Source organism: Tympanuchus pallidicinctus, unplaced genomic scaffold, assembly GCF_026119805.1.
Source record: "Tympanuchus pallidicinctus isolate F22 unplaced genomic scaffold, pur_lepc_1.0 scaffold22, whole genome shotgun sequence".
Taxonomy (NCBI): Eukaryota; Metazoa; Chordata; class Aves; order Galliformes; family Phasianidae; genus Tympanuchus; species Tympanuchus pallidicinctus.
In genome coordinates, this window is record NW_026294739.1 from 20002041 (window position 1) to 20023409 (window position 21369).

Here is a 21369-nt window from a genome sequence, read left to right on the forward strand (position 1 = left end):
AATTATAATCTTTCACACAGATGTAAGGTAGTATAATGGGTTCTACAACAAATTGCATAATAAAATACGAATGCAATGCCTATATCAAATGTTGCTCATTTCAAAAAATTAAATGTTTATCTAATTACCAGTAAGACACCCTATGATCTTAAGCAGACCCATACCTTAACAAACCTAGAATTACTGTGGTTTCTGTGTGCAGTGAAAGCGTGGATGACATAACTGGACTTAACCAGATGAATTACTTAATTTCAGTAGTAGAAAATATCGAGGCACATACTTGACAGAGGTCTCTTCTAAATGTAAAGGTTGACTCCATTCCTTAACTAATTTGAAGAGCTGAGACAGCTTCAATGTTCTTTTAATTTCTTATGTGATTTTGCTGAAATAAAGACTTCTAAAAGATCCCTGGAAACTTGATATTGAAAGATATTAGTGCAAATAGTTTTGTAAGCCTTTTTTCTCTCCAGTCTACTTCTAATTTCTTAATTTTTGCAGTAGGCCCTATTGGCTAGCATGCATGGAATCAAATTTTCATTGGTAGGAAGAAATTCGGAGAATTAGATTAGTTTATGAAGTTAGGCAAGTTCAGAAAGTTAAATATGTTGAGGGACTACAAATCCAAAGGCCAGATTTCTGGTGATGGTCACGTTCCTACTACTTCCTGGGCCTGGACTCTCAAATACTTTGAGAGTTTTGGATTTTTGCTGCAAAAGAAGCTGTTGCATGCTGGTTAGAGCAAAGTCTTGAGGAAGTACCTCCATGGTGAAATCTAATTGAATGTAGAAACAATGCAGGGAATGCCAAAGAGTTACGCACTGAGCACAACTTTAGAAGTTTGCTTAAAATTCACTGCTTTGTAGCTGGTTCCTTTATTCTCATTGGGATTTTTGTTCATAATCATGCTGACGGTACCGAGGCACCCTAATGAATTCAAATACACAATGTATGGAAGTAGTGTGAGCTGTTCACACTAACTCCATCTACAGATGTCCATTTGTTATCATGACTTTGTATTGCAGGTGTTCCAAGCAAAGGCACTTGGATACACTGTTCTTTCCTTTGGGTTTACTTTTGGATCTTGTTTTGATGGTTTCCCCTTCATCTAAAATCAGGCTATCAACAGGAAGTGCATTTATGCTTGTTATGAATAAAAGAGAGAGATTAAAGCTTTTCGTCTACCTGTTTATTAAAGTGGTACATAAAGATTTGAAATGTTAAAAGCAAAACATCTTGAGGAATTTTTAACTCCTTTTTTTTTTTAAAGAAAAAAAGGTATTTATAAATAGAGCCACTTTTAGACTTTGAACTGGTCCATAAAATGGCAGATTGTTGTTCTGTTTCAAATTTCTCTGTTTAGCCACAGTGAAGCCTCTCTGTGTAATGCTGTTGATTTTTTGCATCATCACCAAACCACTGCAGTTAGAGCTGTGCTGACACGTCTGCTCACCAGCCTCTTCTTTTCCGGAAATTTTAATCCAGTGGTGGCATTTTTAATAGCATGCAATTAAGAGTTAATCAGCAGTATTCTGTGTGAGGAGTGCTGACATTCAGAAATGTAAGCAAGTATATGGTGGATTTTGCTCTGTTAACATGTGGGCTTCTTTGGTGGGAATAGCAGCTTTGACTTGCCAACTACAGAATTAATAAATACATTTAATATGTATTTCAAAATATGCAAAAAGGCAGAAAACATTCTATTAGCCATCTGATTTTCAGAGCTACCATGTTCCAAGAATTTGCCAATTGCAAACAAGTTGGTACTGGGGTACTTAAACTTCAACGGTTTTACTTGTTGAGGTTCATTTCATCAGAACAGTCATCAGATGCCCTTTGTTGCTGGTGATTCCCTCCCCATTCGTATACTCTGACACCATGACATGATATTGCTAAGATGAAACCTAGAGCAAGTTTTACTGCCAGTATGTTTCCATTCAGTGACCTTAAAACAATTTAAAACAGCAGTGTCTGCCATTACACAATTCAGTCTGCTGTGTTCCTGGGGAGGAACATTGCATCCTTTGAGTCCAGCACTATAAAAACGAGCTCACAAGTGCGCTCATGACAGTATAGAGAATCCTCCTGCATGTCATCCCTTTTATTTTCCTGCCACAAAAATAAAGGACAAGACTTAAATCCAACTGAACTGTAATGTAAAAGCTGAGCAACTGTCGTTTTCTCTTTGGCTGTCTTCCCTGTAGAATTTCTAAGACATGAAGCAAACCAAAGGCCACCGTGCAGGAAGCATACGGAGTCTGAGGGCTCCCTTTATACCTACTTCAGTTACTGAAGTTGAAAAGCACCCTAATTCCATTCAATTACCTTCACTGCAGTGCTATTTTTGAACTGCCATACATATGCATGGTTTGCTGTTCTGTGCGACCCTGCAAAGTTCAGCGGAGCTCCAGGAACCATTATGAAAGGAGAGAAATGATTCTACATGGCAAGCAGTGTTACTTTTTAATTAGTTTTTTGGTTTCATCAGCTTTCTTTTTTTCTTGCTATTCCTCATTCCCTTATTTTTCTCACTGAGGAGGAGAACTTCTTTGTCTTGTTACGATCAAAGGGGAGAGTAGGATGTCTGATAATACCAGGATTTTCACACTGTGACAAAATTAGCAGAGGTGAGGAAGAAAAAAGACTTTAAAAATGTTTTTATTTTAAGGAATAGAGTGTATTTCAAGAACACGTTGATATGCATTTGGATTAAGTTGAGCTCTCTGAAATCACACTGTTAAGCTTTTGAGCCACAGGAGTTTGTATTTGTTCTTGCCATCTATTTACATTTTTTTCCTCTTTCTTCTTCAACTGCAGCATTTGTCAGAGCAGTTACTTCATTTCTTAGTGGTTTTGCTCTGAATTCATGGGTATAAAGCAGAGAGAAAAATCAGGAAAATGATCAATTAAAAACAGCAAATCTTATCCTTGAGAATAGGAAGCGTTAATGAGACACAGAAGTGATTTTTCTCCTCTACCAAAAAAGGATTAATTTCAGTGGGGAGGAGGCAAAGATTTACACCACCTGCCTTAGAAGCTGGGACTTGCAACATTTAATTCCAGAATGGGAGCACCTGACATAGATTTTCCCCAGATTACAGCTTACAGAGCTGAGCTCAACAGCTGATGCTGATTGTGGTGATAAAAATGGTGAAGTGAAACCCCACTGCTTTCTTGCAGTGCAAAGAGTTGCTGGGTCACTTCAGAGCTGCAGCTGAGTTTGGATACATAGTGAGTAAAAACTGTTTTCCTACTTCTTCACAAGAGGTTTTCTTTGTGGTCTTTTATTTAAGAGGCCCAAGAAAATGGATGTAGAGTGTTGTTATTATTGTTATTTTGTAATATTTTTATGGAGATTAAAGAATTTCTTTTTTACACAGAAGGCAACGTTTGGGATTTCATATCTTCCTGTCTTTTATCAAAAATACTGAAGAATGGGCTTGGTTGTTGGTTTTCCCCTCATGTACTACAGAGCTTCCAACTGCTTAAGTCTCTTGGGGAACCAGCAGTATTGGTATGCAAGGAGAATTCAGCTATTCAGTTCAGCTCTTTATGAATTACATGTTTTCTGCACAGTCTGTGATAAGTTTTATTTGGTGGTAATGTGCATCTTTTAAAATGCCTAATGTATGTGGAGCATCAGGATGCTGTTTATACTCGTGCTTAAAATTTTATTGTGAAATCCATACGTTGGTTCTAAAACGTGTAATGCAATTTGTTGTGTGTGCTGTGCAGAGTCTGCATTCCTGGATTAGGCTTACATTTAAACTGGTAATGTGAAAAGCTCCTCCAGAGTCAACTTAATGTTTTGTTTTGTTTTTTTAATTATTATTATGAAATAAGAAGGACTTCTTAATAAATTGTGGAACCATCATCTGCTGGAATTAATGATACGAGAATCTAACGAGGAAGAAGTTTTTGTACATTGCTCCAGATTGCAACAAAGTGTTGTGCTTTTAGCTGAGGTGTTGAGGGCCACTTGCTTAGCTTAGTGAAGCAGGTATGTAATTAAACGTGCCGTTTGCTAATCTGCTGCAGTTATCTCTTCTTGCCACGGAGGGGTCAAAGAGGGGGAATTCATATGGTAGACTGAGACTCTGCTAAGGTTCAACTGAACAGCTCTCATTGGGGAGGAAAGGGGCTGTGGGCCCCTAGTGCTGCTTCTGTGGATCGCTGCTCTGTAGGTTGATAGTGAGGCAAATGTCAAACTGTTAAGAAAAATAGTGATAAATGCTGCTTTTCATGATTTACCAAGAGAATGTAGTGTTGCTACTGATGCCATTTAGGTCTAGCTCAAGTTTGTTTTCTACTTCTAGAATGTAATTTTGAAATTCAGAGATGCTCTCTTTTTTTTTTTTTTCCTGGTAAGGTATATAAGCAATTTGTTGTGTGAATTCTTTATGCTTAAAAATATGGCTGCTTTTTTTCCCAGAGGTTTTCCTTTTAGAAGGAAATTATTTTATTTTGTTTGGATGCTTTTTAAAAAGATGCTTTTTAAAAAGCTTCTTTAAAATCAGTTTGTCAAAAATTCTTTTGGGATGACCAGTAGTGCTTAAAAAGATGGTGTATGTATGTATATAGATAAATATACACTTTTTTTTGTTGCAGTGCGATGGGAAATCATCACACTCCAATCCTAGACTGATCAAAGCATTATGATAGCTGAAAAGTGTGATCAGCAAACAAAGTCTGTTTAGCAAACAGCTCCCCTCCAAATGTGTAAAAATAAAAATCCTATTGGTATTAAGCAAATATAGGCTGCAGTTTAAACAACTTTTCTATTTTTTAGGCATTGATGCTATGAGTTTACATCTCTTTTTAGTGAAGGGAAAGTGATCTCTTCCAATTCAGTGGTAAGAAACAATAGATAAACATACTGAAGTTGGTTTTATCTTAGAGAAGAATGTGCTTTTGGAAACATATTGCTAGTGTAGGTGTAAAGAGAAGAGGGAAACCTGCTAAGTGTTCCATAAGCTCAAGATGCTGTCAGCCTGATGAGCTGCAGCAATTTGATATTTTCTTTTATTAAATGTTTTTGTTAGGTCCTTCATGCTTCAAAGATACTTAAATACAGCATATTTCTAGTTTCAGTTGTCTAATTGCCTCTGCATTTTTTTTTCTTCTCTAGAAGTCTTCATTAAAGGCAACTGATTTTTGCAGTTGATACCTTATGATTTGTTATAATGCAAGTAACATTTAGCACATCTTGTAGACTGCCTGAAGAATTCCCATCAGTTTCCTAGCAAATGTCATCTCACTTCTGAATTGAGTGAAACACTGTCTTCCTTTTGCTTTCCTGCAATTTGTCATGCTTCATACTTGGCTAGAGCTGCCAATTTTCATTGTCCTCACTGACAACGGCTGTCAGCGTGCCATTTATGTCTTCAAAACTCTTGATGGCAGCATCCCCTAAGTTACAGGATTGAAATGCAACCTGAGCAACTGTGAGGTTTAGATCTGTGTGACTTCCTCCTACATTATGATCAGAAACAACACCACAGCATCTCTTAATTTCTCCATACAGGGGGAACGCATCTGGATGTAACAAAGTGGTCAGCAGGTCCAATAAAGCCATCAATATCTCCTGACTGCTTGTGTTGTGTTGTGAAGAACTTGTGTTGACAGTGATGGGATTAAAATAATTCAGAGAAGCATACGTGTAATGAATCTCATTGCTGTGAAAAGGCAGGGTGAAGCCAGCTATAGGCAATTTTCTTCTTTTGTTCCATCTCAGAGCTGAGTAGACGCTTCCTTTTGTACTTTCTCATTTATTGCAAACTCATGACTGCTTTTGAATTTTTAAATGTGAGCAGTAGGGCTGAGTAAGATAGAAACAGTGGAAAATTCCCACTTCTCTGAATAACGCTGGAGATAAGTTTGAATCTGTCAGGTAGGGTTACAAAGAGTAAGATAAGTCACTACCACCTTTCTGGTCTGTGGTTAGATGGACTAATGCCAGGGAAGGCTTTGGCTCCCCAAAACTATCTCAAACAGAATTTGATTTTGGTGTAGTTCAGAAGATCAATGGTCACTAATTTTATCTGAAATAAACTGGTAATTAGTAGGAGTTCCAGTTGAAATGTGTTTCAAGTAGTAGTGTTATTATTGCTTACAGTCACTTCATGGATTTATAGTTCTAAATGCAAGGAATGAGTTCAGAAGCCATGAAAAATGGTTCGTGTTTGTTTTTAACATGGAAGTATTTCTAAATATTGTGATACTTCATATTTCAAGTAAGATAACAGAGGCACAAGATATTTACTGAATGGAAAAAGCACTATGCTGAAGATGACTTCCAAATAACAATCATTTCTAGTGTTTTAAGAACAACTGTTGTCTTTCTCTGTCTTAACTTGAATATTCACTTTCAAGGAGGATGACATAATGATTCAAGTCACAGTGGATGTTTTGGGGTGCTGTAGCTCATGCAGAAGCAGCTTGAAGCATTTGCATATAGCATTTCTTCATCCATAGGTGCTTTGGGTCTTCTCTGCTAAGAAAGACTAGCTCTTGGTAGCTTTTAAAATAGTCATTCATAGCCAATGTTCTTTTGAACTGCATTTCCTTGAGTGCTTTAAAGGAAAAAAAAAGATTGGTGTGTGTGAACACGGGTTACAGGGCTCATGGCTCTAGACATTCCAGTCTTCCATAGTTAATTCTGGTTACTAGTTAGATGCTTAGTCAGAAGGAGTTTATTGTGTACGACCGTTTTGATGGCCATATTAGCAATATAGAAAGCTGAAGTGACTCCATTCTGAATCAGCAGGTCTCCCATCAGTTAGATGATGTCTCTGGAGACAAGAGCCCTGCAGCTATTAGCTTAGCCTGCTATTGAGTTTGCTGCAGGGCATTGTCTCAGCAGCACTTTTCCTGGATGAAGAGTTTATAGCACTGTTGGGCTCAAGTTGCTTTGGGCTGCAGGTGCAATTCCACCCTTAGGCAATTAGTTTGTTGTTTAGCCTACTTTTCTGCTGAAACGTATTTGGAGGACTGCCTCCTTACCATTGTGGCTATGGAGGATATGATGGTCACTGGGGATGGTCAGGCATGGAATGAGAGCTCTATGGCTTCTGGAAATTGTTGGTACTCCAAACAATGTTGGGCTGCATTAATAGGTTGTGATTTTTCACTGGAGGAGAGGAAGATTGTTTGCACAGGTAAGATAGCACAGAGTTTGCCATAACCTTTCCCTGCAGATTTCTGGAGTAGTCAGTATCCAAGTTTTCAACAAGTCTTGAATAAAGCCTCTGTCTTGGCACTACTGTAGTTAAAGAATAGCTTAACAGTTGTTCTTTGATTAGGTCTTAGAGTGCAACAGAACAGATCTACATGGAGGTTCTGTCTTTCTGCTAATATATTTTGCAATGCTTTCTCACTGCAGTCTACGAATACACAAAAGCACTTCTTTACTGGCCAGAGACACACTTACTTTGCAGCAATTGCCACCAGAGGTAACTTAATTGCTTATCTGGATATAGATAAGCTGATGAAGTTCCCTAAGAGCTGCTGCCTTTCTGCTCATTTAACCAGGCTTACTGGTGGGTTTTGAGTTCTGCTGTTCCTATGTGCTGTGCAGGTACATGAAGAAGAAAATTAAGCGGTGCCAGAGTACCTCCATCCAAGCTGCAATGTTTGGGTTGGTAGCCAGTATGCTAAAGTGCTGCTGATCCGAGAGGTGCATCTAGTAATAAATAGTACTGTCCTAGAGTTTAGGTAGGAACAGGACAACAAAATCACGGAAGAAGGCTTTTCAATTATTTTGTTCTCCAATGCAGCCATGAAAGCAATGTTTTTTTATAAGTAAGTGATGTCTGTTATTTGCAGATGAGTAGTTTTCTCTTGCCCCAGAAAAAGTGTTGTTAGCTCATGCTGTGGCAGCTTGTGCTTTTGTTTTTGGATACTCTGAGTTTCAGTCAGAAATGTGGGAGAATTAGCATCTATAATCTGGTGGATCTTGGGAAGGCAAAGCATAGCCTTACTCAAAATCACAGTGTATCATATGTAGCTTTTTCTCAATACTGATAAAAAGAGTAAGTTAATACCTTCCCCATCTCAGGACCATGGTAACAGGAGCCTGCTGCCTTAACATGTGTTCCATTGCCCATCTCAGTGTATACTAATCTCTGCATTTAGCTCCCTTTTCATATGCATTTATGAGAGAGCTTTGCACAGATGGATGAGTCTTTATCCATATTTCTTGGTGGTTTAGTGTAGTTACATTGGAGGAGTAATTATTTCTATCAGGAAGATTGTGACAGCCACCACATATTATGGAAATTTTCCTCATTGAAACTTTAAAATTTTTTCCTATTGTCTGATTCTCATAGCAACACAAAGACTGGTTTAGAAGTGTAATTGCGATCTGTAGAAGAAATATAACCAGACATGCTATGAAGCTGAATTACATTAGAGCACTGGGAATAGAGCCACCTATAAAAGAAAATGAGTAGAAAGAAAATCACAGTATGAGCAGTTGTCATTTGTCAAGGAAGGGGAATCTGTGCTGAGCCACCAACGACCAGACACCCAAGAGAGAAGTCATTCTGACAGTGACGGCTTGTAGCCTGCCGCTGCTGGAAGACTCTTGGGGTAGTTCTTTAGCAATAAGGATTGCTTCATTATCAGGCCCATGGAGCATAATTATAGTGCTTAACTGAACTTTTCCAGGGTGTTTTACCTTTTTTGTGGGTTTACAGGTTGCAGTGTACAGTACGGCGCTAACGCAGCTGTACTCTCGGCTGAGGTGTTGAACAACCAGTGCGACCTTTCTAACTGCAGGGTTCAAGCCGTAGCACATCCATGCTTTGTTACCAAACTACAAACCTATCTGCTTGTGAGGAGTTGTAAATGAGATATTGATACGGTTACTGTGTTCTTCAGGAAGTCTTTATAAAAGTTCAATGAAGCCATTAATTCGTGACGCAAATCGCTTAGTGCCTCATTCTTTATCAGCATTGTGCTCACTGAATCACAGTCATGTACATTATACCTTCACATATACATCTTCCTATCTTTTTTTTTGGCTTTGTGCACTTGCAATCTGTAGAAACATAAGTAGCTGCGGAAAGTGTTAATAGTATTTTGTGTTTCTGTAACTACTCATACTTGAAATAACTACTGATATTCTAAGTCTGTTGTCTGCTGAATCTCATAAGAGTCTTGAGGGATCTTAATTGGCATTTTACCACATTCAGGTATGCTGAAGTTCACTTTTGAAACTCATTACTTATGATTCCATGTGTGGCTTATGAACCTGAAAGTTTGATACTGACTAATCCTCCTTCACCCAACAACTTACATCAGCATCTCTTTCTCAACATTTTCTTTCTGTTTAATGAGGAGCTGGATTTTAGAGGGAGTTACAAGAATCTGAATTCCGTACTTCATCTAAAATAGTATCATGGTATAGCTTATCATTTTCCAATAGTGAATTAGCAACTAAATTAATTGCTGCATTACGTAGTTCCTTTAGGAGTTGTGAAGTTCTGAGATCTCTCCTTAGACTGACTTGATGGTAGGTACTGCTATGATCATCTGGCTCCTTTTTCTCTGCTGCTATCTAAATAGAATGTGCAGAAGCAGGGAAAAGAATGGAGGAGCACTTGTGGAAAGCATTTGGACTGAGCAAGGTAGGAATTTCTGCAGGAGGTGACCAGGAGGGAATGGGTTTCAAGAAACAAAATAAATTGTTTAAATTGATTTGAAATACTGATAACTATCAATGTGCCTGCTTGACATTAAACTAAAGCGGCATTTTATTGTTAAGTCCCTGAAGTTTCTGAAAAAATTTTCCTGAAAATCTCTGGAAATTGGGAGAATATGGCCAAACATAATGCGTGAGTTTGATATTGCTGTGTAAATAATGCTGTTCTGCAACGTTCTCATATTGAAAAATAAATAAAATACAATGAAAATCTATGTTTAAGAACTAAGGCTTGTCATATTTCCTTTGCTACATGAGAATGAATATTTTCATTTGTGAAAGTTATCCTACACAGAGGTAAAGTAGCAGAGAACTTGTGTTTGAATGAGGTACCGATGCTTTTATTGCTGATTCTCTTTGTGAGCCATTCATTACTGTCTGATGCACTAGGAGTATGGGAGGAATTTAAGCAGAGAGGAATGGCAAGCCAGTAACAGCGTTTATTGCTCAAATGATCAAAGGCAAATATTTGTTATGGAGTACAACATTGGTGGAACTTGGTGGGTATTCTGTAAACAGGCAGTGGAACCACGATGCTACCATTCAAAAAGTAGAAAACTACCACTGTGCAAGAGTAGAAAATACCTGCTATTACACTGATGGAGCTGTCAAGAGAGAATCTTTCTGTAAAACTTGCTGTGAGCTTGGTTCAGCTGAAATTGGTGGAGTTATGCTGACATAAGCTGGAGAGAAGCTGCTGTGAATTGGTGTCAGATATCACATATAAAATCTTAGAGATTGTGAGGGAAGTCTGCTTTCAAGAAAGTGCTTAATATTTTATACGAGGACTTTAACATGGTGTCACTGCTTATATAAAAGTATCATAAAAGTTATGCTAGAAAATTCTGCTTGTGTTTGCTTTCTTATTTTAACCTACTGAACATTTAATTATTCCTGGTGAAATTGCTTGGCTTTAGCAGCTATTATTAAAGCAGAATTAGCTGCATTTGATGGTTGCATGGCACCAAAAGTTTGACCTGTCAAGAAGCAAGTTATAAACCTGAATCTCCTTTGGGCAAGAAAGGGATTGAATCTAGGTTTTCTTGTGCATCTGAGTAATTTAACTACTCAGCAACCAGGTAAATGAAGATGATAGTTTCTTTCTTAGCTATTTTTTTTTTTTAATTCTTGTTTTGCTATCTGTGGAAAAAAACACTAATTGATAAGGATGTTATGAAGTCTTTGTGTAAGTTATGGATCTCAATGAATAAGGCAAGGGAACTGTGGGAATAGTTTGTTTTCTGAAGCATGGAGCCTGTGCCCTTTCAAGAACGTATCCAAGTGACACTAGAAATTTGGTGCATTTAAAGTCTTGCTTTTTGATACAAGATTACTGTTTAAAAACTCAATTTTGGAATTAAGATACCTGCCTCTTTTGAAAAATCTACCATGGGCCAAGTGTGAGGAAGAATTAAGATTTGCAGGATATGTGCTGAGATTCACAATCATTTGGGGATTCCTTTGGTAGCACAGAAAATGCAGGCATGGAGATAACAATTAATAATTTTACATGGTGGAAAAAAAATTAGTTTTTGTAAGTCTCTTGCTAGTTGCTAGCTTCATTTTTAGTGAGCAAACACAGCAAACACCAGTGTGATTCTTAGTTAAGTGTTTAAAAAACAAAAACAAAAAAAAAAAAACAACCAAACAGATGACAGGAAATTTTGGTTTAAAGAGACATAAGAAGTCTCTATTATATTCATCTAAGTTAGGAGTTTTAAGTGTAGGAAAACGTTCTCTAATTAATAGCTTTTACAAGGGAAGGCAAAAATTTTTTTTTAATTACTGGCCTTGTTGCATATGTTTTCCCCTTCTAATCTTCCAAATTTCATCCCCAGCTCAGACATCTACTTTGTAAATGAGGTGGCTTTTCTTTTATTTTGTGTGATTTGTCACATTGCAGAAAGATGCGTGTGTCCATCAGAAGCACTTTCCTGCTTCTTGGATCATGATCAACATTTTGTTGAAAGAGACAGAGGACTTTGTACAGCCATCTGGAATATTGCTATTGTATGGCTGGCTTCAATTCTTTGAGGGAAGAAAAAAAAACCCTGACAAAATGAATTCTTGTTGTGGTCAGTCTACCAAATTAAATGTTGATTACTTGGTGTGTGTGCCTGTCTGTTTTAAAATCTGTCACTCACTTTCTATATTTGAAGAGACAATTATTGAAAAGTTAAATCTCTGATGGTGTAGGAAAACCCGAGGCAGAGTTGCTGAAAGTTTTATCTCCTTCTGTCACTTCTGGAAGGTGCTCAGTACAAAAAGTTAAATAACTACAGTTTTATTTTACTGAAAGTTAAATTGGATTTTATCCGGTTTTACCTCATAGCTGCCTCCTTTCCAAATCTAAACCAGCTAATGGACAAATAGTAGCAGAAAGCTCATAAAAGCATCTGAACCCCTTAGAATGACAAATGAAGGCTGTGATGTGCACCTCAAAGCCTCCCTTTGAAGATCTGGATTGAAGTTCCTAATTCTCTCACATTGACTAGGATGTAACTGAATGCATCTTCTGCAGGGGGCTGGAAAAACTGGTGGTGTTGGATGGGATGCTTGATACCAAAATGTGATGTGAAGAATTGCTGTGTACTCTGAAGAGAACACCATGAAGGATCTGGGGTGAAAGGATATTTTGAACTTTTTGAAAGCTATTCTCTTTCAAACCTTGCAACGGCACTTCTTTTAAAAAGAAAACCAAATGTTTCATGGTGCTTCCTTCAGCTGTATCACTGCTCCTTTTTCAGATGTGAGGGAAGAACTTCATCCATCAGCTGCACTGAGTGACCCAGTATAACCGAGGGGAGATAAGAGCTCTTTTAACTTCTCCACACTCTTCCAAGTTAAATACTACAGAATTTCAGGTGTGTGATGCATTCAGTTGTGAACCAAGTATGACTTTGCACAATTTAAGCAAAGCCAGTTCTTTATTTCTGATATATATATATATACATAGTATATCTTTACACTACAAGGCAATTCTAGCCACTTCCATTTTGTAATAATCACAACCTATGTTCATTCTATATGCAATCTCTAGTTCAGACATAAAGTAGAGAGCTAGTTACCAACTGCGCTAGTGGTGTAAGAGAGCTTGAGGTCTCTGTCCTGTACCTTCAGTGTGTACTTCATGCAGTTATTTGCCTAGTTGGTCACAGTGCTTTGGAGGCACAAAAATATGAGGTATAGGATAAGCAGCCAAAATGAAGTGACTTAACGATTCTGCTTTTTGTCGAACTGCTGTCTTGTCATTTAAGCACAGCACACTAATTAAAAGGACAAAAACTCCCACAACATTTAAGACAGCATTGTGCTTAGGAACAATATTTCTGAGTCACTGTGCTTTTCTAGTGCTACTCTGGGGCTTACAGATTATATACTTGTACCCAGGAGTTAACTGAAGTATGCTTTTATGATTAAGCGCATGGAGTGTGATACCTTGACATTACTCAGAGTTGTTTACTCTTAAATGGGCAAAAAGTTTCAACCATTTGTTGTAGGAAAGCAATATTTACTTGCAACTTGCCACATACTCCTTTCAAAGAGCTTTATTTTTGGGTCAGTGCGAAGCCTGGCCATGTGTGATGCGTGATCATATGGGTATGGAACGTTGAGTTCAGCAGTTCTGTGCTCCCTTCAGCTTGTGGCTGCTCATACCTTTGGCCAGCACCTAGAATGGTGCTGTAGGGCTCTGCAAGAGCTGTCTTGAGTCCTTCCCAGCCATGGAGATGGCTGCTGTGTCTGGCCTTAAGGGAAGGGAAAAGAAAAGAGTAGAAAATTTAGAATGTCAAGGAGGATAATTGGCCCTGATGTAGTTTTAATTTAATTTGGTTTTAGTTAGGGGTTTAAGGTAGCCCACAAAGAAGGCAGTAAGCAAATAATGATGCCTCATGACTTACAGATGGTTTGAGGAACATCCTTTGCATGCTATGAAGTTACAGGTAGCATGTGTATCTTTTAAATTATTTTTTGTACAATAAATTGATTGTATCTGTTGTGTAGTGCCTAAATAGGTATTACAATTATAAACTTCAAAGGGTAGTAAACTGATTTCATAGAATTTGTGTTTAGATAATGATATGGAAAGTAACAGCATTGAGAAAGCTTTTTGTAGGCAGAGTTAGTGAAGCCAGAGGATACAGTGGGGATAATAGCATATGGTGTGTTGGGATAATCACAGAAATATTTCAGTAAAGAATTTGCTTTTCCAAAATCTTTTGGAACTACTGTGAGCATCTCAGGCCCTGAGTTTGTTTGAACAACAGGCTTAATGCCAGTTTTACCCACTGGATTAGAGGTGATACTGCACAATTGCATCAGTCAACCAGAAATAATCTGTAAGCAGCAACCAGTATTTTTAGATGTCTCACACATTACTCCATCTCATTATCCTTTAACCAAATAGTATACTTTAATGAGCAGCAGTGGAATGTAAGAAGGCATTGTTAAGCACATGTGCCCATAAACATGTTACCATAAAGAAAGGGAAGGTGGAAATTTACTGACCAAGTGTATCATTTGCTTTCTTTAAGAGTCTCTGGGCAGAATCTTACCCATAGTAGAGCAGGAGCAGTAAACCATGGTTTTTTATCGTATTGAGGCTACATAAGGGCATAAAGGTAATAAAGTAAAGGGAGTTCTCACCGTGACTTGCTTTGTTCCTTGTTCTTAGCAGTGATTTCTCATTGAAAAACTTTTGGGGAGTGTCTGAAGAGAAAATACAAGAGTATAGCTGTCCAAAATTAAGCCGTAACTTCTATATGCAGTAGGAAACGCAGTAACCTAGGGTAGATGTTTAAAGGATGCACCTGTGGACAGCCTTTCTAACGATAGAGTAAGGATGCGTTTCTTCAACTTGCACGAGTTCTTATGACCTGAGTTCATGCTGCTTTAGGGAGTAGGAAAGGAAGCAGGCTGAAAAACTGGTGATCCTGTCAAGCGGTGATAACTGGAGAGGCAGTGGGTGTTGTTGGATCTGTTGGACCTCATGTGCTGTGGTAAAACAGTTTTTCCACAGAAAAGAAAAGAAATCATCGTGAGGCAACCTGTGTTGAATGACATTTCTCAAGATAAGCGCTGTCAGGAATCAGAGAATGCCTTGCTTCTTAGCCACAGAACTTCCCAAGCATAGCTGCATATCAGTGTGAAGATATGCATCTCATTTCACAAACTTTTTTGTCTGAGATGGAGTTTTCTGAGGTTATCCTGTTCCCGTGTGTGTAGACTCAGGAAGACGTAACTGTTTGTATGCTCCTGTCTGCGCTGTGAGGCTTCAGGCAAAATGCAGCCAGCACTCCTCAGGGACAGTGACACTCCACACAGTGCCCAAACAGCCCATAAATTATTTCCTCCCTTATTCTGAATATTCATAACTTCAGCAAATGGGAAATTGTATAAAGCTGGCATTGCAGTTTTTCCTACAACCTAGTAGTTTCATTTCTTGATTGTCTTAACATTTTGAATTCAAATTGACTTCAGCTAACTTTCTATCATTTAAATATTTTCTTGATGTGAGAACACGTGAAACAGAATCCTCAGATAATTCTTTTCAGTAAAATTCTCGCTAAAAGACTAATCAGAGTACAATTTGAGAGATTAAAACTTGTTTCTTAGAGAGGATGACTCTTTCCCTTTTTTAATCAGAGCAAACTGTGCTGGTGCTTGCAAGCCTGAGAACAAGTTAGGAGAATCACAGGAATAAGAAAATGAAATGTAACAGTGCTGTCAGCACCAAAGGGATGTTAGTCACAGAATTCTCGAAGATTCTCCCAGTGTTCAGTTAAAGAGAAAGAAACTGCAATGAGAATATATTAAGATATCAGCTTCATACTGCACCAGCGAGGTTGCTTATTTTATTTCAAATGGTGCTTAAGACTGATCAGAATATCACAGATAGAACTGAGCATAATAACTATATATCTTCAGTTTAGTGGCCAGAACTCCTACATTTAACGCAACAATTTTACCACAAATGGTATTTTATCTCTGCCTGATTCTCATTTTAATTGAAGTCTAAATTTTCTAACTATGCTATCATTAGAGCAAGTTCACTGGAGTGCACTTCCATTACATGAACTGCAGCATTTCAGAGGTGCCAAGTTCAGAGGAGAGAGATAAATTAATGCTGAATCTCATGTTTTATTATCTTGAGGAGTGGGGAAAGATTTGCAAATACAGTCATTGCATAACCTGAATAATATGACTATATCATGGAAGAAGGACAAGTGGGGAGATTCCTCAAGACCAAACTATCTGTTAGAGAAGTAGAGCAACTTGGCATTACTGTTCTTTATAACAGAGGTTATAATGGATACCCGATCTCTGAGCCACAAAAAGTATAGTAGAATTTCTGGAATGTGTTTGGTAATTAATCCAAATTCATCCTAAAGTCACCATCTGACATAAATGAATACTGTATTGAGATCAGGATTTTTTTTTTCTGCTATTTCCAAACACGTTTCAAGTGTGGCTGAGTTTTGCTTGTATGGTAGCTACCTGAAAACTTTGTCCACGTGGGTCTTTCCATAACAGTGCAGATACTTGATCTGAGGATTCAAATAATATAAAATTTAAAAGAATCCTAGGCATGAAGAGAGACGTGCTGTTCTTTGCTTTTATCGCTTTTAAGGCCTTAGCTTTCAGTCTGCCCTTTTCTGTATTTTCTCCTCACTGTTATACTTTTAATGGGTATAAAGCTGTAGATATCAGAGCCAAGTTTCCTCAGATAGGTGGTGTTGCCTGTTCAACCTCGCATCATTTCTATTGAGCACTTCTTTAAGAGAATGGGAAAGATCACTTGATATTCCATTTGAACTCCTACTTTGTTTTAGATCTCTGGGGAAGCAAGGATTCTCATAAGCCTGAGCAAAGAGCTGATATCAGAGGGTGAAAAAGACACTCTCTTTACATTCTGTTCTTTCCCTCCTTTCTTACATCCCTTTAAGCTGCTGGCATCAATGTGGAGAAGTTTTCATAATCTCCATTTTTCCTGGGTAGAGAATGGGGAGAAAACCGAAATTTTAAGGGTTTGGATTGTGTATTGTGAGCATGTACAGCATCCAGGGTTAGAGACGTGGCTCTAGGATATGGAAAACTTTGCCATATCTGTACAGGTCAAAATGGGCAACTTTGCAAGCATTTTTTGTAAACAGTTAGTGAAGAAAATGGTATTGGTTTTGTTACAGCTTGTCATATCTAACTATCAACTGCCCCATGCTGGTATACAATCCTGTCTTGGCTGTGTACTTGTCTTTCTGAAGAAATCAGTTCTGGAATCAGAACTATACAAAGAAGTTTGCCAACAGCTGGCCAATTCACATCTACTTTTGAAAGCATACTTGAAGGCCATAGACAGATTCTTTGCACATTGTGTTGAAGGCACTGTGAATCTTTCCTGAGTTACATTGCCTATGTGGTTATTTAGCCCTAAAGGGATCTCTGAGGAAAGAAAGTCCCAAGTTTTGGAGTGAGTTTGTTAGGAGCTTGAATTCAAAACAGCAACTTAAAGCACAATTAGATCTTAAGTGTAATTTCTGTTATTCTAGTCATAGAACAATAGACTCACAGAATAGCTTGGGTTTGAAGGAATCTCAGTTACCTAGCTCCAAACCTCCTGTTGTGGGTAGTGTTGTCAAGCACTATACCAGTGGCTTCCACTGCCTTCCAGTCATTTACTCTGAGCGTTGCAGGTAAATTGCATACATGTCCATATGTGTAGCTGCTACAAGTAGCTGTGCTCTGTCCTTTGTTACCCAAGAACCTCAACTAACCTGCACTGTAAGCCTGCACTTTTGCAGGCTGCTTTAATTATGTTTTAAACACTCTGTAATTTCATTATTGCCATTAGACTAATGAACTGTAACTTCAGATTGTGCTCTTTGCAAATGAGAGCTTTCACTTGCGTAGGCACCCGCCTATGTATCCCAACCAAAGCAATAACTGAGTTGTGCATCATGTGTATAACCATTCAATTGCTTGCAGGAGGCAGCTGCAGAAATGGTTTTTGTAACCATTCTATGATTCTATGCTAGAGTAATCTCTATAGTGCTGCTCTACTGTATATGTCTGCTCTTGCTCCTTTCTCTACTAACATCAGCACTATCAACCTCTTTACTCTGGGTTTCTCAGCCTGAAGTTTCTCAAAATTGTGAAGCTTAGAGAAGTTCTCACTAATTGGGTATATCGTGGGTGGAAAAATGCTAATTAAATCAAGAAGTTATTTGCAAATGTTGAAAAGATTCTAAACATCTGTAGCTGGACTGTGCTGCATAATTACTTGAATTTATGTATGGATTGGGACCCACGTATGAAGGGCTACTTGGGTCATGCTAACAGGAATGTAAGAGTAGCTGTTTCCATTTAAGCAAAAAAGATGTGCCAGCAATGGAGATGCAAACACATGTTTTACTGTGACAGGAAGGTGGTTAAAGATCCAAACGTAGGACTCACCCTGTATTTTTGTCCACAGTTTTTCCTTTGTATAGAATTTTTTTGCTTTGAAGACTGTAGCTACTTAAAAAAAAAAAAAAAAAAAAGGCATTCTAATAATAATGACTTGATTTTTTTCTAAATGAATGGCTTTTCACACAGCACAAATTTTGAAGTTAAATGCTATGCTTTCCCAAGAAACTGTGAACAGCTCCGATGTGTGAGACCATTTTAGATGATTATTTGGATTTCTGTTTATCAGAAGGAAGGGAGTTTCCCATTTAATATTTTGATAGATATAGGAAGCGGACCAAAGGTCTGTAACATACAATCAACAAATACAGTCCTCACTGTTTCCTACAGCATCAAGGCTAGAAGGGACAATCTGTTTTAGTTATGCATTTGAGCACACTTTAAATCTAATTTTAGTGCACAATAAAAATGAATGCTCTGTTTTCCAAATGCATCTGCTGAACTTGAGTTTCCATACCAGATGGCTTTGTTATGTTAGAAGTCAACATACAGTACGATAGCATTCTCTGGATCTGCTGAAATGACCTTGCAGTTTTTTTTTTCCTATGTGAAACCTAAATACATTTATGAATGGTGACACTCAGTGTTAGCCTTTCTATCTTGCTCTTATTCTGCTTCACCTGGTTATAAAAATTAGTTAGTTTTGGTAGAAGTGATTGATGTTTCTACTACAATGATTGATACAGTGGATGCATTACTAAATCTATACTGTACACAAACCACATCTATGCTTCCCAAGGTTTTTGGGTCCCTGCAGCTCTGGTGGCTTGTCCTCAGGTTTTTCTGCAAAGGCTTTGTGGACGGTAGCTAAAATTAGATGGTAGGTAAACCTGGATTCCACTTTAGAGGTGGATCCTAGAGGTGCTGCTGCTTTGGTTGTGCTTTTTGTTCTAACACCTGCTTTATGGTGGTAAATGACTACTGTGAATGTTCAGAGTACTGTCCTCAGAAGTGTGTGGGGTGAGGTTACAAGTGTGATAATCTCCTAATGGCAAGGCATACATCAGAGTGTGTGTGAACATAGAGCTGCTCACGCCTGGTTTAGCATTAAACGTGGAGGTTGGTGGCCCTGCATGTGGCAGAGGGGTTGGAGATTCATGATCCTCGAGGTCCCTTCCAACCCAGGCCATTCTGTGATTCTGTCCTTTGTGGCTGCTTCTTGATAATAAAGAGCAGTTCAGTTTTACCTGACCTTAAGTAGTCAGCCTGTAGAGAAAGGGTGATGGTGTTCCTCCACTTTCCCTTAGATTCTTTTATTACTTACACCGTATTTCCAATGTACAGACTGTATAGAATACCTCTTTCTTGCTGATTCTGCTCGTACTCCATTGGTCTAGACTTTTATTAATCTGAACTTTATCTCCATCTTCATTTCTCAGTTATCAATGGCAGGTTCATCCTCACAGAGATATTGAAAGGCAGGATCCATATGTAGTGCTTTAAGCGGAGGTATGAGAATTTAAAAGCCTTATTTGTGACAAAATGCACAGGAAATGGTGAGAGACAAATTATTCAAATTCTTTGATAGTTTCTCCTACATCCACATCATACTACATAAGTATGATGTACATAACTTATGTACATTTGATATAATTCAAACTTTCAGTTTTTCAAGTGTTTTCCACTGTTGAGTCAATGCTTATTCACAATTAAAATGCTATCATTATTTGAACTGCTGAAATTATTCTCCCAGCTCAAAAATTGATATACTTCAGAAGAACTAACATCCAAACAATTGGAGAAGAGCTATAAGCAGTGAATCATTAAATATTTTCTTTCTCTTCAGGCCAGATTTTATTAAAAATCTGGACCCGAATGCTTTATTTCCTCAATGTATTTTTGACATTTTTGACAAGTGTTCACTTCTGACTTTCGTCAGTGAACTCAGTCACTGAATTAGTGTGTCTCATGGGTTATCTCTGTGAGCGTCTCATATCCGTCTGACATTAAGTGCAGGCGGAACAGAGACAATGGTGATTGAGTCTGGCAGTTTGTTGGCTGGTTTTTGGTCTTGTTTCGCTGAAGTCAATGTCACTTGATAGCTTTTAACACCCTTTAGCCAGGAACTTTTGTGTTAATTTTAGCAGCAGCTTGTCTTTTTCATCTTACGCCAGTTCCTTATCTAGGTTGTGTCACTGTTACTTCTTTATCAACCTAACAGTTACTAAGACATGAGCTATTCGGACTGCTGATATTGCCAGGGGTCTATAATCTGGGATTTCTTGGGCATAGTAATGCAGAGGTGGACATCTGGCTGAGTGCCATTTGGTTTTCTTCTTTTGATGTGTTTTGATATGGTTTTGATATGTTCACCTGTGTTAAAAACACTTAAAAATGATTTAAGTTGTAATCAGCGTAAGCAATTCTCACCTTTCTGCAGGAGGCTTATTAGATCACCTGTAGCATGTGCTCTAGAATTCTTTTCTTCATTAAGCAAGAAGGGCAGAGCACCCCTATAACAAGAATAGTCAGTGTATGGTAATTTTGTATTTGTCACAAAAATCGGTAAGATTCATTTCCTGTTCTTTTCACTGGCTGCCTTAATTTTGTTGAAAAATCTCGTTTATGCAGCCTTCTCATGGTGACGAGAATGTGGAATGGTGCTGGATAACAATCACAAGCCTTTTAGACTTGAAAAACACATAATGGAACTGCAATCTGTTAAACAACAGCAGGGACCATGTTCAATTATAGGCTGGACTTGTCAGTTTTTATGTAGGCAGCTGAGTTGCAGGGAACCTCTTTGTAACAATTATGACAAAGAAAATGACAAGATAGCAGGAAAAATGGTTCAGCTGGGCAGCAGCTGTATTCACTAATATATCAGAAAACTATCTAGTGGTAACTCAGCCTTAATCCAGGTCATGGTGGAGACCTTCAAATGGTGCTTTATCTTCTCATAGCGCTGTCGATAGAATCTCCGTGAGGGTGGTAGGGATGAAAAAGCTAGAGGGATCTCCCAGTGGTGGATACAGGGACACCAGCCCCTTTCCATTACCTTCTTTAAGGGCTGCTCTCTGGCAAGCTTCTCCAAGATTTGTGTGAGTGTGTGTGAGCTGAGGAAGACGAGGGTATTTGTGGTGCTCAACTTTGCAGATTTTTTTTTGTCAAGGGTAGTACTGGTTAAAATGCTTATATTTTGGAGGTCAAAAAATTATTTGCTACTTAAAACAGTATTTTTAATTTTGGTAATGGAAAATTCCTGCGTT

General features: G+C 38.1%; 1 long non-coding RNA gene across 8 annotated transcripts in view; it reads left to right on the forward strand.

Annotated features, from left to right (window-relative positions):
* The first annotated feature begins 3148 nt into the window (after positions 1-3148).
* Positions 3149-21369, forward strand: part of LOC128082418 (uncharacterized) — an 80482-nt gene continuing 62261 nt past the window's right edge. For 6 of the 8 annotated variants that reach the window (XR_008207664.1, XR_008207669.1, XR_008207667.1 and 3 more), the window contains exon 1: positions 3149-3228. This is a non-coding gene — a long non-coding RNA (uncharacterized LOC128082418). The remainder of the gene's footprint in view (positions 3229-21369) is intronic. The other 2 variants (XR_008207668.1, XR_008207666.1) reach the window with 2 other exon arrangements.